This window comes from Alosa pseudoharengus, unplaced genomic scaffold (assembly GCF_046254945.1).
Source record: "Alosa pseudoharengus isolate Yale_2024_CS ecotype anadromous, Long Island Sound unplaced genomic scaffold, YU_APseudo_1.1 YU_APseudo_1.1_scf_19, whole genome shotgun sequence".
NCBI lineage: Eukaryota > Metazoa > Chordata > Actinopteri > Clupeiformes > Clupeidae > Alosa > Alosa pseudoharengus.
This window is the reverse complement of record NW_027468657.1, coordinates 9577802-9599474: the sequence shown is the minus strand read 5'-3', so window position 1 is coordinate 9599474 and position 21673 is coordinate 9577802. Positions and strand designations below refer to the sequence as shown.

The 21673-nt window shown below is 39.7% G+C and overlaps 1 long non-coding RNA gene across 1 annotated transcript; it reads left to right on the top strand.

The window, feature by feature from the left end:
* The first annotated feature begins 7147 nt into the window (after positions 1 to 7147).
* Positions 7148 to 9159, top strand: LOC143133042 (uncharacterized). The gene is made up of 4 exons (XR_012988415.1): positions 7148 to 7424; positions 8065 to 8132; positions 8376 to 8486; positions 8617 to 9159. It is a non-coding gene; the product is annotated as an uncharacterized LOC143133042 (long non-coding RNA).
* Positions 9160 to 21673: the final 12514 nt, after the last annotated feature.

The window sequence follows — 21673 nt, the reverse complement described above, 5'->3', positions numbered from 1 at the left end:
TTCTGTTGCACCAGGTTATGAAGATCCTTAATGGCACCACAGCATGGGTTATGACATTTGGTAACAATCTCAAATGTGCTACTGAACCACTGAATCTTGTCGTTAACATGTCTCAATATTTTAGAAAAGGTGACATGATCATCATTTAGACAGTTTGTTGGTATCTTGGTGTTGGTTCTCAGGCTACTTACCTTGAATTGTCCAGGCAAACACCACAACCAAAGCCAGTATAGTCTGTAATCTCATGTTTCAGCAGGTTGTATAGCTGTTAGAGATGTGTCTAAATGTGTCTGATCAAACACTGAATGATAGAGCTGCAGAAAAAGATAAGAGAGACGTGGACTCTCATGTACGACGCCTCTTATAGCTCTGTGGACGGGGCTGTGTGGAGTGTTCTGTGGGTTCACTTCTATAAGTGACTGGTTACTGTGAGCTAGTGGAGGATTAGCACAAATAAATGACCAAAGAGTTCAGCAACAATTCCGAAATTATCTACAGAAGTACTTTAAACCAATAGTCATCATTATTAAGTTCTCAGAAGGTTGTGTGTGTCTGTGTTTCCGGTGAAGCTGCTAAGATTGAACTTAAATATCTGCACTTAGGCACAGCAGCAGTGGAGGTATGGTGGATTTTCATGATTTAAGGGGATGTAATCATGGGTTTTATAAGGGTTTATATTATTGCATGGGTTTTCATGTTTTAGAAGAATGTAGTATAGTATAAGTATATATACTCTTTTGATCCTGTGTTTTGATCTCTGCATTTATCCCAATCTGTGAATTAGTAAAACACACTCAGCACACAGTGAGGTGAAGCACACACTAATCAGTGAGCTGCCTGCAACAACAGCGGCGCTCGGGGAGCAGTGAGGGGTTAGGTCCCTTGCTCAAGGGCACTTCAGACGCTTCCTACCAGTCGGGGTTCGAAACGGCAACCCTCCGGTTACAAGTCCAAAGCGCTAACCAGTAGGCCCCAGTAGACCCCAGTCATGAGTGTCCCAGTAGACCCCAGTCATGAGTGTCATAAGTCTTAATGTCACTGTATTTGCTGTGAGCAGGGTGAGGTCATTGTATCCTGTGTAGGCCAGACCAACTGTCAGAGGAGTGGTGATTTGAAAAGTACTGGGGGTACCAGGTAGCCTAGAAATCTAGACGCGCCCCTAGCGGCAGCAAATTACATTTGCTGCCAGGGCTAGTCTAGCAACTCTCCGTTGGCTTGTGAGCTCCAGAAATCGAAACTTAATCAGGCATTGAAATCGTGTATAGAGTCGTTTGGTGGGCTTACTGTAACATAATGATTGATGGCAGAGTTGCAACGGTTTGGCTTGAATTCCCTGCTACTTGAAAACAAATATCCTATTGCGTCCTATTGCGTGCAGAGGGAATTTGAAAGACAACTGATTATCCCGCCCCTCGGACTGAGCACTGCGAACGGTGAGTGCCCAGACCCTACATTTTAATGTGGGTCTGGCTCGCCAGGCTAGGTACCAGGATGAGAGGATCTACTCCTTACATGGTCAAGGGAAGGGGGGTGTTATCCAGCTGGTGAGGACCGAACAGGACAGGGAGTAGGAGGCCGCTGTGTCTTATGATTTAGATAGATAGATAGATAGATAGATACTTTATTGATCCCCAAGGGGAAATTCAAGGGTCTCAGTAGCATACAGACATCACACACAACATGCACTTACAGCAGAAATGGTAAATACACTATATAAATTAAATTAAATTAAATTGATTTAAAATGATTTAGGGCCTGTCCAGCTAGGAAGAGAATCAGATAATAAGGCCCTATTTCCCCAAACTGGAAAGGACCAGAAAACCACTATTTTACATATGTTACCTATGCATTACATAGGTTTGCATATAGTTTTATGCATGATAGGAAGATGTTTCCACCAATGTAAGCGACCCTGTTTAATGCTAATTGGTGAAAGGTGTTTTTGGAGATGGCACGAGAATGTGACACTTCTCGAGGGCCGAGGAGTATAAAATATAGTGTATAGCCATCCGTAGGCAGATCTCGTCAGGGGCCCCAGCTGATGACATCTCCTCCCTATTGCTTTGATGGTTGGTCTGGACTTTGGTTGGGCTGTACTATCATTGCAATATGGTGAATAAAGATCAACAGTCTTCTGTCTACATTGTCTACTTCGGACGCCTTGTTCCAGAGTGCTAAAATAACTAAATAGTCAAGTGGTAATTGTTAATTGGACAATTGGATTCGGAAGTGGACATTTTCCACGACAGAGGACAGGCACAATTGTTTGTTACTATCAAGATCATTGGTGTACTCAGAAATGTGCAGCGTTTCACCTTCCCTTCACTTTCGTTTCTTGTCAGCCGCTTTCCCATCATGCAGCTGGAACTAATTTTCCCTCAACTTCAAAAGTTTGCTCATACAAGGACATAATGTATGCTTTCATCAGAATGAGACCTGCACGATACTTGTGTGTCTATTTTGAGAGAGCTAGTCGGCAATGTTGATATACTGTGGTAAGGTTACATATCAGTGTGCAGTCATTGCGGCCAACTGTTGAGCTGTGAAAATGCACACCGCATTGGTCTGTTTCAGACTCCTATTTACTTTTTTATTCAGTTGAAAGATAAAAGCTATTCTGATTTTGTAAATGAACATGATACACAGTACAGTAAAAATGTCTGCTTAAAAAGGAACTGATTTCAAATGACATGCAAAATGTCTGAACTCTAATAAAAGCTAATGTAATTATTAAGCTTTTGCTAATTTAATAGCCTAGCATGAGCAAGACCCTAAGCACATTGATAGGTCATCTTAATGCTTCACATGCCACACAGCTTTTATGCACATGTTCACTGACTTTGCACCTTGTCTCTAATTACGTCCTTATGCAACAATTTTTGCCAATCTGTGGTTATGTATTTTTTACTCACTGAAAGACACCAGTTTATAACATGTTAGCATTGCCAACATAGCCTACTGTAAACATGCTATAACATGCTAACATGCTATGGACAAAGTATTAGTCTGCGGACATTTTGTTGACAGCCAAATAAAACTTTAGGAAATGTGAGTAGCCTAAATCTGCCCTAAGCACCCTACCCAATTGTGCAGTTCTTGCGATATTGAAAATGCATCAGTTGCAGAATTGTGATGTACAATTTTGTGGAGTGTGATGGAGTTTTCACAAGATATTGAAGTTTTTGCATTTATGCCCCCCACTCTGTCACATGACACACAAGTGACACATAAGGAGATAGGGTGATGTGATGTGCCCACTAGGGGCCAGCATAACACTCGCTTAATAATATTTGGCTCACCGTTAGCAGAACAAATGTGCAAAAAGGGCTAAGGGACGCCTACACATCTTTGGGCCCAGCCACTGTGTTTGGGGAAACTCCCTCTGTGTTCTTTGGTTAGGAATTTACCTAAAGAGGCCTTGCTTTGAACACTAGAAGACAAACCATGTGTGAATGCCATCTCATAATAGCAGTGAGGCAGTTTTAGTTTAATCCTGCACACAGACAAACAGATGGATAGACAGACAGACAAACCACACAACCTAGTGGAGGGAAATAATATCTGACGAACTCTATACAGTCATGCAGTGCAGCAGTGGTCATAAATGACACAAGCAATGTGTAAATAAGTACACGTTGTTTCCTTTACGCCAAGGGTCATGTAGCCTAACACACAGCCTCCTGCATAACATCTCAGATTATCTCCAATCCTGCACAGAAACAAAACAATTCAAAACAAAACAAAAGATTGCTTTTTCTCAGAAGTTGCACTGATGAATATTCTATCCTTTAACCTTGACCGACAAGCTATAATAGATTAAATGAAAACGTGTAATGTACTTGGAACCTCAGAAAAAGAAAGTGTTTTGATGTCTCTGTTCTCCTATTTGTCCCCCTTCACAAAAATAGGGCCTATAGGACAGCAGTCCCGGCGTCATGGGGGGGCTTTGGGGGGCCAGGCCCGTCCTGGAAGTCATCTGTGCCCGCCCTGGACGAGCTTGGCTACACCAACCAACCCCAACCCCATAGATTGATTTTAAACATGTATTAAATGTAGGCCTATATTATACGTTTGTCAATCTAGCAAGTAGCAAATAAAACTTGTAAAATCTGTATTATTCCGTAGCTAATCAATAAGGAACATTAGGCAAGTCCATCACCTAAATGGAGAGGAGGTTACGTGGCGCAGTCTACTTCACTTCTGCACTAACCCCTGTCATACGATGAAAAATATGGCTTATCGGCTCGCAGGTAGACTATATCTCATATCGTAGTTAGTAGAAGTAGGCCTAGTAGTTTCTGGGTTTGTTTGATAGCGTTAACCTTTACTGTTTTTTCTTCTGACCTAGTCGAAGAACAGGGAGCTTGTTACCACTCCAGGGCCGAAGTTATCCGTAACTTCGAGGCTAACTCCCTAACACTCTATCTGAAAGTGGTTAGCAAATGAACGAGGATTTTGGTTTTATCTGCGGATTTATTTCTGCATTATTTTGAATAGCTCCAGTCAGGGGTGCAGGAGGCACGGGGGACGTGGGGGACGTGTCCCACGCAGTGCTGAAGAGACGGCCATCGTCCCCCTCACTTTTGATAAGGAAAAAAAGCCTTATATACGCTAAATAAATAATAACCTATAGGGTTTGCGCTAACTATGTAAAACTCCCCATTAACAGCATCACATCACTAACCACAGCCATCGACAGTAGCCTACTGTAAGACTGCACAATCTCATATTCACTCTGTTGGATATCTGAAGCCAGTCTGTCTAATAACAACCATCATTAGAGATGCTTTTCGTTTGGAGCGGCATACTGGTAGGCCATCAAAAGCATAACATTTTCGGTTTGGTTTGGGATCTAATTTACTTTTGGACTGTTTGATTATATTGCTAAATGTTGGGACTGATGGGCACTGAACTCTGGGAGATATTTGATGGTTCACTGTTATGTTTCATGCAGTTGAAAAAGTGTCGGGATTTCCACCGCTGTTTATTGCGAGACAAGGCAGCCATTCATTGAAAAGGGGTTGTGCTGTAATAGAAACCTTTTTCCGTAGCCAAGTAGCCTAAATTGAGTTATTGTTTAATTATGCATGATTTAGTAGGCTACTTTTTATTAAATTCGTAGGCTGGAATGCCTTGAGTCACGCAACAATTAAATGTAGTAGGCTTCAGCCTCTGGCAATTAGCTCAAAAGGGGCGGCAAGACAATGAGCTTGAGAACGTGTGTTGGAGACCCATGGTAGGAAAACGACTTTATTAATCCAACCAACAATATAATAAAATATTAAGAAGAGGTGTTATTTCATTGACTTAAATCGAAGCAATGTCTTCTAGTGCTGGTGGACTGATGGCAATTGCTGGTATGTATAGGCAAATATGGGAACCTGCCTTTATTTGTCCGGCCAGGACTCGAATTACGTGGGAGCCAGAGGGAGCCGAGCTCCCATAGAGTGACGACTGGCTCCCATGAAAGCAACAAAGTCAAAAACCTGAGGGGGTCTCTCATATCTGAAGGTGTCTGGCATTGCAACTAAATCTTAAACAACCGCTCATTATCCATCCCTGTGCGATCTCTTACCATTAAAGACGTTAAATTAAAATATAGGCTACTACGGGATGTAGACCTGTATACGCTCTATGAGCAAACCGTATCGATTTGACAGCACTCGCAAATCTGAAGAAGTCACCCTGCTTTGATGTGAGTGTTTTGTCTATTTGCATAGGCGTTCATTGGGCTAGCCTACGTGGTTTGATACTGTGCTGAAAAGTCCTGTTTGCTGTTGAACTTGCGCTTTACCTATTCTATGTTGATTGACAAAGCCATACATTATGGCCCATAATGCAGCCTACAATGATTGTGTTGTCTGATGATCTAGCTATCCTCTGCCATTCAGAGCTCCGGAAAGTTCCCAGCTATTTTGAAACACCTGTTAGCAATCTGATGTCGGAATATTCAATGGCTACCCGACAATATCTCAGTGCAAACTCCAAAATTGTTCGTCTATTAATTTTCCACGGTTCAACACATTAGCCTGGTTCTGCCAGTTAGTGCTTTTCCCCCTGTGTATAAGTTACACTACATGCATTATTGTGTTTGACACTGAGGATAGCCTATCTGAGACGGTGGTCTGGTTTAAATGAGTTGTGAAATTGAGAATGGCACAGACTAAATCGTTTAGTCTATTTCTTTGTATTGTGAAATTGAAATGAGATATGGACTATTATAATCAATAATATGTTGAAATTAATTAAAAGTAATCAATTTCTATGAAAAATCTATGTCTGTTGTATGCGTGTGTCAAGGTAAAGCCTAGGCCTACAGTGCGCATATAGGGCTTATTCGCAAACACCGCCGCGGCCATATTGTTGATATGACATTCCAGTTCTATAGGCTATTCTATGTGACAATCGCCTGTAGCGCGTAGATTTGAGCTGAGCAGAGCACATAGCCTAACGGCTTCATCTCGTCAATATAAGTAGCCTAAATAAACGTATAGACCCATATCTAATAGCATTAAGTAAAGATCCGTCATTATTGTCAACTGTAAATTACCCCGATATTTGTTTATAGCCTGTCTTGTTCATACATCGGCACACGTCGCAGCTGAAGGGGACAAGTCGCCTGAGTCAAGGTCGGCGAACTTATATTTGTTACACCAACGACATCGTCTAACATTGCCATGATCGCAGAGAATAAAGTTGCATCTCATTGGACTGCAATTGTATCTTGCGTTTGCCTGTTGCTCACAACCTGCAGCCAAGGACTTGGCTAAAGTAGTTTTAAGTGGGTTAGCCAGTGATCGTTTTTGTCTGTCTATGATGCAACTACATGGTCTGGAGGCAGAAAAGGCTAACATATTTCTCTGTAACATTTCCAAAATCCAAGTGAACAAAACACTATACAAATCAGAAGTATCTACTGATATCTTTCTCCGCTGAGTTTGTTCCTACTATTTGCCACTTGCCGTGCCACTAAGACAAGCTGAAAAGGGCGCATCATGAATAAATATATTATAGGCTACTGTAAACGTTGGCTAACGTTGCCTACCTAGCAATGCTACACTCTCAAAAATAGGGGTACGGTTGGGGTACATTTTTGTTCTTTTAGGTACAACTTTTGATCCTGTACCTTAAAGGGAACACAATTGAGCCCCTAAAGTACTAATATGTACCGTTCCTGGATCATTAATGTACCTTTTCGCAAAGGGACCATATTTGTACCTAAGGGTACAAAAAGTACATGGCCTGTCACTCAAAAGTTGTTGGGGGAGGAGATTCGGGACGGGAGCAACCGTTATTTTCCCCCTCAACTTTGTTCATCTCACTCACCAAGAAATGGAGCAACTTTCAGTGAGGAGCTTGGTGTGAGAAAACACATGTGCAGGATGGAATAATCTTTGTGGAAGAGGAGGCAAAGCTATTCAGAGGTAAGGTGTAGTTGCAATTTATCAAAATTTGGTTTGTACATTGTAAATAGCCTACTGTTACAGTAATGGAGTCAGATTGTTGGCTTAAAGGCTAACATTAGCATTCGCTAGCAACTTAGCCTAGGTTAGCTATGAATTCAGATATTTTTAAATGGAGTTCAAACTCCTTCAATAATGCATGACTATCGTGATAAATGGTAAGGAAATGATTTGTGTGTGTGTTTTATCTACTATTTCCCATGTCAATGTTAAGTTTTTGTGGAAGCCATTAAAGCCAACTTTCACTAGCAATCATTATCCTAACTAGCTTAGCCCATAGATATATGAGCATATCCTAGCACTGTTAGCCATACATACTTGCTAACTTCCCTGAAAGGCTGGTTTAATATCAACGGTAGTGCAGGTGAAAGAAGCCTGGTAAGTGCATACATGCAGTAAGCATGATCACTCTCAACACTGTCATTTTGTTTAGGTGAAAATTAATTAGTTGAGTTGCCTATGTTCACCAGAACATCCTGGTTGTCATTGCTTATCTAGTTAGAAGCTAGAGGGAGCAACTCAGAACCATTCTATAATGTTATAAAGTTACTCAGAGCTTGATAATGGTCTAAAGTAAATCTAACGTTAATCCTTCTCACAGATACCCACCAAGGCAGAACATGGCCACTTGGAAGTAAGCTTACCTTTCCTAAAGGATCTAATGGCTACGTAAGTTACCCAACTTGGTGTTTTTTTTGTAATGGTATTTTTCTTATTGATGTTAAATACATATAGAAAAGTATTGCATAATAAATTATGCAAATTATAATAATACAGACAACTTTTAGATTTTTTTTTTGTCCAATAGCAATTTATATATTGGTTAAGATTATCTTTGTGCTATTTCATTGTTGTGTCATTTTGTTTAATTATATTATTCTATTGCATGGCATTTGTCTCTCAAACACATAGTGGAGCAGGCAGCTTTTGTTCATGAAGATACGGTGAAAAGGAGTAAGGAGAAGTTTGGGAGAGTCAGCCGGTCCATGGAACTTGTAATGACTCAACGCTGATCTATGCCAGGTGAGCAGATTCATATAGTTACATACATGTATTAGACAAGGTATTTTACACAATCTGTCTGAGGCTATTTATTTGTGTGGTTGAAAAAAATCTTATTCTGAGGTTTGTGTTTGCATTTTGCTTCCAACAGATGTAAAACCCCTGCTGTCATTGGTGAGGCTACCACTGCTATTGAAAATATGTGAACGTCCTGTAGATCAAGTAAGGTTCCAGTCTAAGTCAAAGTGGATATATGCAGAGGAACAGAAGTTGAAGAGGGGGAAAACAGCAGCCTCTACTGCTGTTGACCTTTACTTAGCACACTCTCCTGAAGAATATGTTGGATTTCTGCCAGTTTTTGAAATTGAACTTTGGTGCCTTTTGAGACTCTTGCCTTTTTAGTGGCTCGCCTCATGATTGGAAGGATTGGAGTGTGTTTTCTGATTGATTGATTTATTGGTGAGGTAATGAACATTGTAACAATATATTGTACATTTTTACAGGCTTGCTAATATTTCCCAAAGGCTTGCACATTGTTTTCTGAGATACTACTCTAAAATGTCGCTATATGACTCATTACATCACACATATCGTTCACTCAATTCTATGGTGTATGCACTGTGAATGAGATCTAAGATCATAGCTACTAAGTTACTGCAAGGACTTTGTTAATTTTGCAACGTGTAATGGTTATGGCAAGTAGATACTGTATTTTCATCACTGTCACATACACGAGTATTAACATGAACTTGAAAGCATACAAGGTTTGTTGGAGTAATTACTAGCTCAAATATTGGTATTTTATAGATCATATAAAGGTGTTATTAGTGCTATCGTGCAAATTAATATATTTTTTTCCTTCTGCGTATAAACACAATGTGGCTATTCAGGCAAAATATTGTAAACCAAAGTGTTTTATTATTTACACTTACATTAAGAGTCATAACATGTTTTACGTGAATATGAATATATGGATATAAGATATTTTGATGTTTTGATATGAATGTGTTTTTAATATGAACATGTTAACATTTATTGTACCTGTATTCATGTGAAGTATTGTGTGTAATATCCCCCCAGAATAAACATTTAAATGTACTTATTGGTTGTGCATATATTTTAGTTATACCACCTTAAATTTTCACTGGGGTTGTACCCTTGAAGTACAGAATAGTACCTTTTAAGGGTACTATGTGATAATGATATATACAGGTACATTTTAGTCATTGCAGGTACACAAGTGTACCTTGATGGGTACAGATGGCTAGGGTACACAAATGTACCTGCATTCATAGGTACAGTATTGTACTTCAAAAGGGTACTGCCCCAGCGACAAGCATTTGTACCGACTTAGGTACACACTGGTACTTCCATTTCTTAGAGTGTATCTATGCAAATGCATATGTCCAAAGGTAATCTACGGTAGGCGACTACATCAGGCTACTGCTGATGTCTCCGCATTGCATAGGGGCAGCTGTCTGCGCTGTCTAAAACGTATTTAACTTAAGCCCACAGAGGACAATATAATATAGTATTAATAATACAAATAATAATGGCGATGTGAGGAGTTGGCTGTAAGTTTAGCCTAGGCTATTTATCCTATGTAGCCACAAGTCTCTCCTGCGCTGACTACTTCTCAATCTCATTCTTTTCTCGTTTTCTGACCATGTCAACATTGAGCAACGAAAATAAGGGAGATTTTCCGGGTTAAATTTCAACATTCGTCTTTCTGTTGCTATCCCTCTGCTGAGAGCAAGAATTCGTAGGCCTACTACAAAACTGCTGCACTAATTAAACGAGGTGTGAAGCTAATCCAGGTCTAATGAGATTGGCGTCAAATCGTGCTCTCTCCCACACTGTTCTGTGTAGGTCGCCTTCAGGCAAGCAAAACGATGCTTTAAAAACATATTTTCGTTGGAAGGGCAGGGGGTACAGGACAACAGTACAGAGACGGCCAAGTCCGATGGGGCTAATGTTACGAAAGTAATAAAATATGGGATATTTTACGGGAAAATATTAAAACAGGAAGACAGCTGGAAAAAAGTTGACAGGTATGTTTCTGACAGTGGGTGACTCTAGGGCTATTTGCTGTTTTTAGAACGGCCTGTATTGCTGTTGTTAGAACGGCCTGCCCTGTAGCCTAGTCCTATTGCAACATAGGCCTACCATCACGTTAAATTTTGTACAAATAAATAAATAGCCTACAGCGATCATACCGGCGCTGTGGCGCTTGTCAATTGACAGCTGCATTAAATAGAACCACCTATGCATTTTCTATATCAACAAAATGGCCGCTGCGAACGTTATTACCTGATTATTACGTAGATCGAATAAGCCTAATACTGTACTGCGCAAAAGCGCCACTTGTCCTAGGCTATTTCATTGTATCGCCTTGTTAGGCTATGCGCGGGGTGTGTCAACTTTTTATGAGATAGAGAGACCCCCTTAAAGACAAAAAGATAATTCGAGCCCTGTGTCCGGCTATAAATAGAATCAATCCCGGGCATAATTTGAGGATTTATGGTAGCCTATCTCCTGCTCAACATGACATTAGCTGTTATGTTTATTGATAACAAACTCAACTAGCCTACTGATCAACTCGTTTTCACTAGCCTACCTATAAAATACAAGTATATAGGCCTACCCAAAGTTTTTGTTCTAAGACATTTATTTCAAACATAATTTCAAGACACAAATTGGAAACTTCAGTTACCTTGGTGCATAAATCCCAGAGAGTAGGCGACCACACCCCAGAGTGATGGGCCTTTCTTACGCGTTCAGTGTGGGGTATAAACAAGCTGAGAATTTAGCGGTGTCACGTCTGGCTGTCACAGACATGGGGAGCTCTTTGAAGCTTGGGATAATGTGGTACAGTTACTACAGTAACAGTATTTTATTTTACTTCTTATGTAATATATATTTTTTTTTCAATTTTATAAATGCTTTGTTTAAATGCTGTTGGAACAAATAGTTGATTATAAAGGCAACTTTCTGTTGCAATTTTCTGTGTGTTCTGGACTGGTAACTTGTTAAGCCAACATGTTCTAACATTGCATAAATATTAACTGCAGACACATAGTGGAGAGTTGATTTGGTTTATACCAGACAATGTACTGTAGGCCTAACTAGACTATTTGATCATGTAGTCTATGTTTGGATCATAGGCATGATGATTCATTCATGGCTCCATAAAATATCAACATCATGTTGCTTTTAGAGTATTCTACCATTGGCCCAAGTAGTGTAAAATAAATCTAAAAAAATTAGTAGAATTGCACATAGCACATAGCAAGAAGCTGGTCTGAGGGCAGATCTGGCGTTGTGCTCATCTCACAGTTTTGACAATTTTAATCAAACAATATTTTGAAAACAATCAATGGTATTATCTTAATATTCTGGCAAGTTTAAAATATGATGGTCGAAAGTGGGCCAGAGGTGGCGATCCGATATCTGGAAATCTGATTTCACTATGGGTTTGTGTTCACAATTTGGTCCCCCTCACTTTCAAAATATCTCCTGCGCCCCTGCTTTACGCCAAGGGTCATGTAGCCTAACACACAGCCTCCTGCATAACATCTCAGATTATCTCCAATCCTGCACAGAAACAAAACAAAAGATGGCTTTTTCTCAGAAGTTGCACTGATGAATATTCTATCCTTTATCCTTGACCGACAAGCTATAATAGATTAAATGAAAACGTGTAATGTACTTGGAACCTCAGAAAACTCAAAGAAAGTGTTTAATTGCCATTTTTAAAATGTGTTGATGTTCCTGTACTCCTATGTGCCCCCCCCCCCCTTTTACAAAAATGTACCTTACATGTCAACCCATTCTTGCACTGATATAGTTTTTCTATAGATTTTTTATATTACCATGTCTACACTCTTATATGTCCATATTTATTTTATGCTGGTCTCTAGACTTTATTCTTGCACTGTTGCACTGTTGGACTTACTCATTTGCACCATCACCATGACACTCACTCTCACAGAGCACCTTACCTTACTATGCACACAGAATCACAGGCTCAATGCTTAATCACCCCTAAGCACACTATGTGGATACTGTTTTAGACTTGTTTTAGATTTAGTGTTATTTAGCATAATTTGTATTTTAGTATATTCTTTATCTTCTACTGTCCTTATTGCTTAGTTGTATATTATATACTTTTATTACTTTTTCTGCTGTTAGTGCATGTTGTGTGTGATGTCTGTATGCTACTGAGACCTTATATTTCCCCTTGGGGATCAATAAAGTATCTATCTATCTATCTATCTATCTATCTATCTATCTATCTATCTATCTATCTATCTATCTATCTATCTAAAATAGGGCCTACAGAACAGGGCATCCCTTGCTTTCAGTATAACCTTTTGGCATAAACTAAAAAAAACATTCAACACATTAATGTAGGCAATAGGTACCAACAGAAAGACTACAAAACATTTGCATTCAATATTGTCATCTCACCCTCAGAGTCTTAGTAGCCTAATGCGTTTTGCTGTACTGCATTACAGTAAAGTTACAAACCTTCTGCCACAAAGCTATATTTGTCACTCACCACCAGGGGGCAGCCAAGGCCAACATAATTGCATACAACTGCAAGATTTGGAATTCTCATTTCTGGTTTCTACTACCGCACGATTGGCTCATAACCACAGTGTTGTGTGATTTGTTAGTGAGGCTGCTCATATGAGCCTGCTCTTAGTTGGTTTGTGTCCATGTTGGCTCTCCACTGCATTATAAAAAAAATAGTATTTTAGCCTCCTTTCACCTCCCTCAGATGGCATTTTGTTTGTCTCCCTTCGTAACAGCTGAAGATCCATAAAACCTTGCTGGCTCCACAGCAGTGCAAAAATAAATGAAAAATACAGGAACTGAATATTTATCACATTATCTTCACTCAGGCTTGACACCTTATGTTACAAGAACTGCAGACACATTGACAAAGCAGATTCATCAGACACAACACACTTACTCAAAATGTTTGCTCTTGGGATATATTATCAACAGGTATGTTGTATTTTACTGAATAACTCACACAGGATGGAGAGGATGGCTTTCATCTTGTTGTTTTCTGTGTCTGAATGGCCTGCACTCAAGTCTGATGGGTACAGGCAAAGTCCTTTTAGGCAAGTCCCTCCACTCGGCGGCCATATTGCAACGCTTTTTGGGTACTCATGTACCATGTAGCCTACTGGCAGAATGAGGAAGAAATGTCTGTACTACAGTATGGTGAGCCTGACCACTGTGAAGCTTCGCAGAAGAAACCGACAAATAACACAAACAAAAGCAAAAGGATTTACTAGTTGTTAGTACATTGACTCACATGAAACAGACTTTCTAAATAATACCTACTGAGTTTCTGACACCAGGAGCTGAGGTGCATGGGACCAGAGTCTGATTATAGGTTAGAAAATGAGATGCAGTATGACTGTAACAACCTAAAGGTCCTGCACCGCTACATTTAGACAGCTGACTTCCTGTGAGAGAACGTGGTGCTATGAGAGTTACCAGTAATAACACTGAAGTCAGCGTCAGAATTACTGATGTAGAAATGCATTTCGAAATCCTTTAAAAAATAAATTCACTTATGCACTATATCACAGTAAAAGACAAAGCTGGTTAAGAGCAGTTTGTGATAATGAACATAAATATACAAATATTGCTGTTTAAATGAGTTATTTAGAGCAGTCATGTGGACACACATACACGATCTATACTCATCACATGACTCAAATTAAATGTCTCGTGGAGCATGGCACGGCTCATTCTGCACTGAAGCTGATTGGGATACCATGGGAATGCACACACCAGGGTTAGTCTCGGTCATTCCTTCACCAACACCTAAAATGTAAACAGAACATGCATATCAGCAACAAAGGGCTATATTTCAGTTGCAACAGTGAAATCGGATCACTTGTTGCCATGGAGGTTGTAGATAGGGGAGAAAGTTGTTGAAGCAGCAATGGGCCTCATTCACCAACCGTTCTTACGAAGAAATTTGGGTTACACTTTACTTGACAGTGTCGACATAAGAGTGACATGACACTGTCATGAACGTGTCATAAACAAGTCATAAACGTTTATGACATAACGGTTCTGTTATTAAGTGACATTCGATTTTTGTCATAACAAGTTAGGATTAGGGTTAGGTTTAGGGTTAGGTTTAGGGTTGGGGTTGATTAGGGTTAGAGGTTAGGGTTAGGGTTAGGGTAGGTTTAAGGTAAGGTTTAAGAACACCTTTGTAAATCTGCTTAGGAGTTTTCGTAGGACCTTCTTAAGAACACAGTTAAGAAAATTCGGAAGATATTGGTGAATGAGGCCCATTGTTTTTTTTTAGTGATTACCTCTTTGTTGACAGAATTGAACTCTGTTCAGAAGAATAACCACAGCAATTATGACCACTCCAATGGAACACAGTATCCGAATTAAGTTCTCATTCCAACGTGAAATCTGATCAGATTCTATCAGAATAGAAGCTGACACAATTAGACGAGTTTAGTAGCAAAAACAGATATCCATTTTCAAAACAAATCTGACAAAATAAGAGTTTAGTAGCAAAAACAGATATCTCTATTTTCAAGAAAACTCATCGATCAAACTGAGCAGTCATACAGAGTCATACACTTACTATCGATGCAGCATATATGATGCAAAACACATTTGCACACCTGTCTTTAAAAATGTGAGAACATGAACAAAATTTGTACATTTGTAAACTTTTATGTGAATTGATGCAACAAGAGTTGCCCATCAGTAGGATACAATAACTACAACTGCTTGAATCTACTGCTAGGAGTCTCAAATGCTGTTTTCTGTGGTTCTCACTTTTGCACCGCACATGACTGAGATATTTGGTGCAACACTGATTTATGTACTGTAGCCTTCACTCTGTAGAGCTAGGGGGTGGGACACTCCACAGACAACTCTTCTGGCCAATGTGTACACTTTGTACACTGCCTTGTCAGTGGTTGTGACATTGTGACAAAATTAGGGTAATGAATCAATGAATAATGGAGAATCCAATAAAGATGAAGTTGCTTATAGAAGTGCTGTGGCCTGCAAATAGTGAAACACATTTATCACACTGTGAAGATGCACAACATGAACAACTCATCCCTTTGACATGTCGGTGTAATCCAGTGAAGAATGCCTCTGTGGCACCCGATACCACTTCTGAATTTTGACATGTTCCATGATACTTACATTTAAGCTCTGAAGCATCAAGTTGTGATAACAAACGTACAAATGAACGTTAATGCTATTTAAAGGTCAAAGTACCTACAAACACTTGGTCTATTCCAGTTCTGTTGCACCAGGTTATGAAGATCATTAACGGCACCACAGCATGGGCTATGACATTTGGTAACAATCTCAAATGTGCTACTGAACCACTGAATCTTGTTGTCAACATATATCTCAATATTTTAGGAAAGGTGACATGGTCATTTAGTGTGTTGGTACCTTGGTGTTGGTTCTCAGGCTACTTACCATGCAAACACCACAACCAAAGCTAGTATAGTCTGTAATCTCATGTTTCAACAGGTTAGCTATTAGAGGTATGTCTTAATGTCTCTGAACAAACACTGAATGATGGAGCTGCAGAATAAGACAAATGAGACATGGACTCATATACGACCTCGAGTGTTCTGTGGGTTCACTTCTATAAGTGACTGTGGTTACTGTGAGCTACTGGAGGATTAACACAAATAAATGACCAAAGAGTTCAGCAACACAAAGCTAGATGATAGAAGAGTAAAAACTGAACTAGCTTTTTCTGTAATAAAGGATGGTGAGCCCTAAGTAAAGCTGATGTTTTGTAGGTGAATGAGGCCTCACTTTAAGCACAGTGCACTGTGAATACTGATTAATTTGCAGTATTTTAACTGAACTAAACCAGAGTGACCTGGATAAACTAGACAGAAAATTCTGAAATTATTTACAGAAGCACTTTAAGCCAATAGTCATCATTATTACATTCTCAGAAGGTTGATTTTTTTCAGTGTTTTTGGTGAAGCTACTAAGCTTGAACTTTAATATCTTCACTTGGGCACAGCAGCAGTGGAGGACAGGCACAATTATTTGTTAATATCACAATCATTAGTACGCTCAGAAATGTGCAGCGTTTCACCTTCCCTTCACTTTCCTTTCTTGTCAGCCGCTTTCCCATCAAGCAGCTGAAACTTATTTTCCCAACTTTAAAAGGTTACAGACACACTGTATGCTTTCATCAGAATGAGCCCTGCACGATTCTTGCGTGTCTATTTTGAGAGAGCTAGTCGGCAAGGTTGATATACTGTGGTAAGGTTACATAACATTGTGCAATCATTGCGGCCAACTGTTGAGCTGTGCAAATGCACACCGCGTTGGTCTGTTTCAGACTCCTATTTACTTTTTTATTCATTTGAAAGATAAAAGATATTATGCTGAATCTGTAAATAAACATGTAAATGTAAATCAGGTTTCATGGCCAAGTATACTTGCGTATACAGGGAATTTGGTCTCTGCATTTATCCCATCCGTGAATTAGTGAACACACAGTGAGGTGAAGTACACACTAACCTGGAGCAGTGAGCTGCCTTGCTACAGCGGCGCTCGGGGAGCAGTGAGGGGTTAGGTGCCTTGCTCAAGGGCGCTTTAGCCGTTCCCACTGGTCGGGAATCGAACCGGCAACCCTTCGGTTCCAAGCCCGAAACCCTAAATAGTAGGCCACAAGTGCTCCTATACATGCCCCTAACATGATACACAGTACAGTAAAAAATGTCTGCTTAAAAAGGCACTAATTTCAAATGACATGCAAAATGCAAACTCTAAACTCTAATAAAAGCTAATGTAATTAAAGGTGCTCTAAGTGATGCTGGGTAACGTCACTTCTGTTGACATTCAAACAAAACAGAGAGCTAGCTCACTACTTCCTCCCCCTCCCTCCCGTGCAATTGAAACTCTCCTAACCGAGCATCTCGTCTGTGATTTGCTGGAACAGTTTGTTATGTTTTTATGGGCTAGGTTTGCCCAGGTTGTTTTTGGAGCCTCCACAGAGATAGCGATTTTTTATACAGTCTATGCGTTGCATAAATTTAATTAATTACTAAATATGTTAGTTCAACATAATAGCATTGTGAGAAACATGACTATTTTGTGCGATTCCATGTTTAGTAACTGTGACAACCCCTCTTTTACTTTTGTATTTGCTTATACTGTGTGGTATTGCTGTCAAAAAGTGATTATTTACCGTTCATCAGCGTCATGCTGCTACTTGCCACGGAGGTCCCGTTTGTTAGGTAGATGTGTAGTTTGTACATTCCAAAATCAGCCCACTCCACAGGGTTTATAATCAAGGTCCCGTTGTCTGGACAAAATGTCCATCTTGGCTCGATCGGCGAGTTTTCCTTAAATCGAAGTAGTCTGAATTCACCGTTATTGTTTTTTTTAATCAATTTAAGTTCATATTCTTGTTGCATTCTCTGTGCTTTCTCTTTTGAGATCATCTGTAGATACAAAGGCTGCCCCACAGTCCCGTCACATGAAACATCCTGCGTAGCATCACAAGTGGCCTCTGTTTCTGTGAAAGAAATGTGGCCTGCAAATAGTGAAAAACATTTATCACACTGTAATGATGAACAACATGAATAACACTCCCTGTGGCATGTGGGTGTAATCCAGTGAAGAATGCCTCTGTGGCACCCGATACCACTTCTGAATTTTGACATGTTCCATGATACTTACATTTAAAGCAACACCAAAGAGTTTTTTGTACCTTAAAATAATGTTTCCAAAATCATTTCAGTGGTTCATCAACTCGTACCAGGGTGAACGGCACTTCTGCATTCGCTTTGCGACCCTCTATCGGCGATAACCGAACTATGCAAGTTTGCCAGATGAGGTAGCGGATCTGTAGTTCGATGGAACGAGACATAAGTAACTACAAATTTGACTTGCTTCTGATGTCGCAATACATCATACTTTCATAAAACCATGCAACATACTCTACCTTGTCTGTGGACATAGTTATTTCCAAAGCCAGTGCTGGATAAACAAATAGTGTGCGTGCAACAGAGGAAAAGTGCTTTGGTGTTGCTTTAAGCTCTGAAGCATCAAGTTGTGAAAACTTGACATTGTACAAATGAACGTTAATGAGTCCATGAATTGTTGTTTTTTTTTTACCATCTTTCCATGTCACCCAGCATCACAATGCTATTTAAAGGTCACAGTACAAACACTTGGTCTATTCCAGTTCTGTTGCACCAGGTTATGAAGATCATTAACGGCACCACAGCATGGGTTATGACATTTGGTAACAATCTCAAATATGTTGCCACTGAATCTTGTTGTCAACATATGTCTCAATATTTAAAAAAGATGATCATTTAGACAGTTTGTTGGTACCTTGGTGTTGGTTCTCAGGCTACTTACCTTGAATTGTCCCGGCAAACACCACAACCAAAGCCAGTATAGTCTGTAATCCCATGTTTCAGCAGGTTGTATAGCTAGAGGTATGTCTAAATGTGTCTGATCAAACACTGAATGATAGAGCTGCAGAAAAAGATAAAAGAGACGTGAACTCTCATGTACGACGCCTCTTATAGCTCTGTGGACGGGGCTGTCTGGAGAGTTGTAAGCAGGGTGGTAAAATAAGAAGTGGGTAAACTATAAATTCTGCATGGTAAGGTGGACTATGTCATGCGGTATAGACCCTTTCAAGAGAGTTCCATTATCAGCATCATAGTTGGCCCCACAAGACTTCCTTTTTAACATTCCATATGTTATCTTAATGCAGAGGAAGTAGATTGGGGCCCAAATAGAACGTTCAAGCATTGTTTTTGTTTTTATTGTTGAAAAGGTCTATAGGATTATGTGAAAAAGCATTCAGAACATGTTTGATGATGATGGGCGTTATTGCCCAATGTTTATAACAATACCAGTGGTATTAAATGGTTCCTAGAGTGTTGATGAGTGTACATATTGTGAATGTGGATAATACAATATGATTTTTGAATGTTAAAATTTGCAATTGGTGGATACATTCTTTTGAGAGGTGGATAAACTCTAATAAGAGGTGGATAAACTCTATTTCTATGGAATGTTCAAGCCTATGAAGTAGTATGTCATGCCATTATCAGCAGCAATGATGAGGTCACTGAAAACCTTAACTACAGTAAGGCTGATTCAGTATATGATTCAGATATTGAAATGCATCAGTTGCAGAATGGACACTACATGTACAATTTTGTAGAGAAATCACAAGATATTGAAGTTTTTGCATTTATGTCCTTCATACTGTCACATTACACAAGTGACACAATGAGATCGGGGGATGCGATGCGTCTATTAGAGGCCACTATACAACACTTTGGAATATTTGCCGCAGTGGTTGGAGAACAATTTTGCCTACAGGCTAGCATACAACACTTGCTTAATAATATTTGGTGCAGTGGTTGCAGAACAATTGTGCAAAAAGGGCATAGGGGACGACTACACATCTTCGGCCCCAGCCACTCTGTGTTTGGGAAGCTCCCTCCGTGTTCTTTGGTTAGGAATTTACCTAAAGAAGCCTTGCTTTGAACACTAGAAGACAAATCATGTATGAATGCCATCTCATACTAGCAGCGATGTAGTTTTAGTGCAATCCTGCACACAGACAGACGGACAAACACACAAAAACAACCCCTCCTAATGGAGGTTAATAATATCTGACAAATTACACAGTCCTGCAGCACAGCAGTAGTCATACATATAAGCAATGTGTAAATGAGTACACATTGTTTCCTTTACGCCAAGGGTCACATAGCCTAACACACAGCCTCCTGCATAACATCTCAGATCATCGCCAATCCTGCACAGAACAAAACAAAAGATTCCTTTTCTGAGAGGTTGCACTGATGAATGTGCTAGCCTTTATAGCCTTGACCAACAAGCTGTAATACAGTAGATTAAATGACAACATGGCATGTACTTGGCCTCAGAAAACTCAAAGAAGGTGTTTAATTGGCATTTTAAAAATATTTGTTCAACTTTACGGAAATAGAGCCTACAGGACAGGACATCCTCTGTTTACCAGGCTTGTCCAAAATTCCAGAATTGAATTGAATTCTTGAATTCCACTTGCATTTCAATTGAGGTAGCATACAGGAAGCAGAATTTCAATATGAATTGTGCACAACCCTGCTGTTTACAGTATAACCTTTTGGCTAAACTAAAAAACATTCAACACAATAATGTAGGCAATAGGTACCACGTAAACATTTGCATTCAATATTGTCATCTCACCCTCACCCTTCTGCCACAAAGCCATATACGTCACTCACCACCAGGGGGCAGCCAAGACCAACATAATTGCATACAAAGACTTGAAATTCTCATTTCTAGTTTCTAGCACTACTGCAGATCGGCTCATAACCACAGCGTTGTGTGATTTGTTAGTGAGGCTGCTCACATGAGCCTGCTCTTAGATGGTTTATGCCCTTGTTGGCTCTCCACTGCCTAATAATAAAAATAGTATTATGTCCTCCTTTCACATCCTTCAGATGCATATTTTGATCACACAGCTGTAGTTTCCTGATTTTTTTACCAATCAAAATTTGCCATTCTTTTTGGAAATCATGGACTCATCTGGGCTAAAGAGGAGAGAGGCTATCCAAGTATCCAACCTATCCAACTTGTTTTAGTGCTCAGTTCCAAACCCAACATAAGGTGTGGAAGAGCATTAGTGTCTACAGCATGGGCATCTTGCACATCTTGGCAAAGCACAATCAATTCTGAATGATGTATACAGGTTTTGAGCAACATATACTGCCATCTAGGCCATGTTTATTCCAGGGAAGGCCTTGAATATTTCAGGAAAACAATGACAAAATGAATTCTGCTCATATAGAAATAGTATTATAGAGGAAGAGTCCCTCAGCAGTCCACATGTTGTCTATGTCCATTTTGCTGCTAAATATGGGTTTACGAGACTTGTATATTATCACATTCTGTTTTCATTTGCATTTTACACAACGCCCCAACTTACGTGTTTAGCAGTGGTAAAGCTTATATCAATGATTACCTCCAACTGAATACAGCTACAGCGTGGTTGGCACTTTACAAAAATAATTTCCAAAATGGAAGGATTTTACCATTCCTTTCCTGTGTATTTTTGACCATCAAATCCAACAGAATGACTCACTAATGTTTCCTGTTAGTGAAGCCAAACAAAACAGATACGT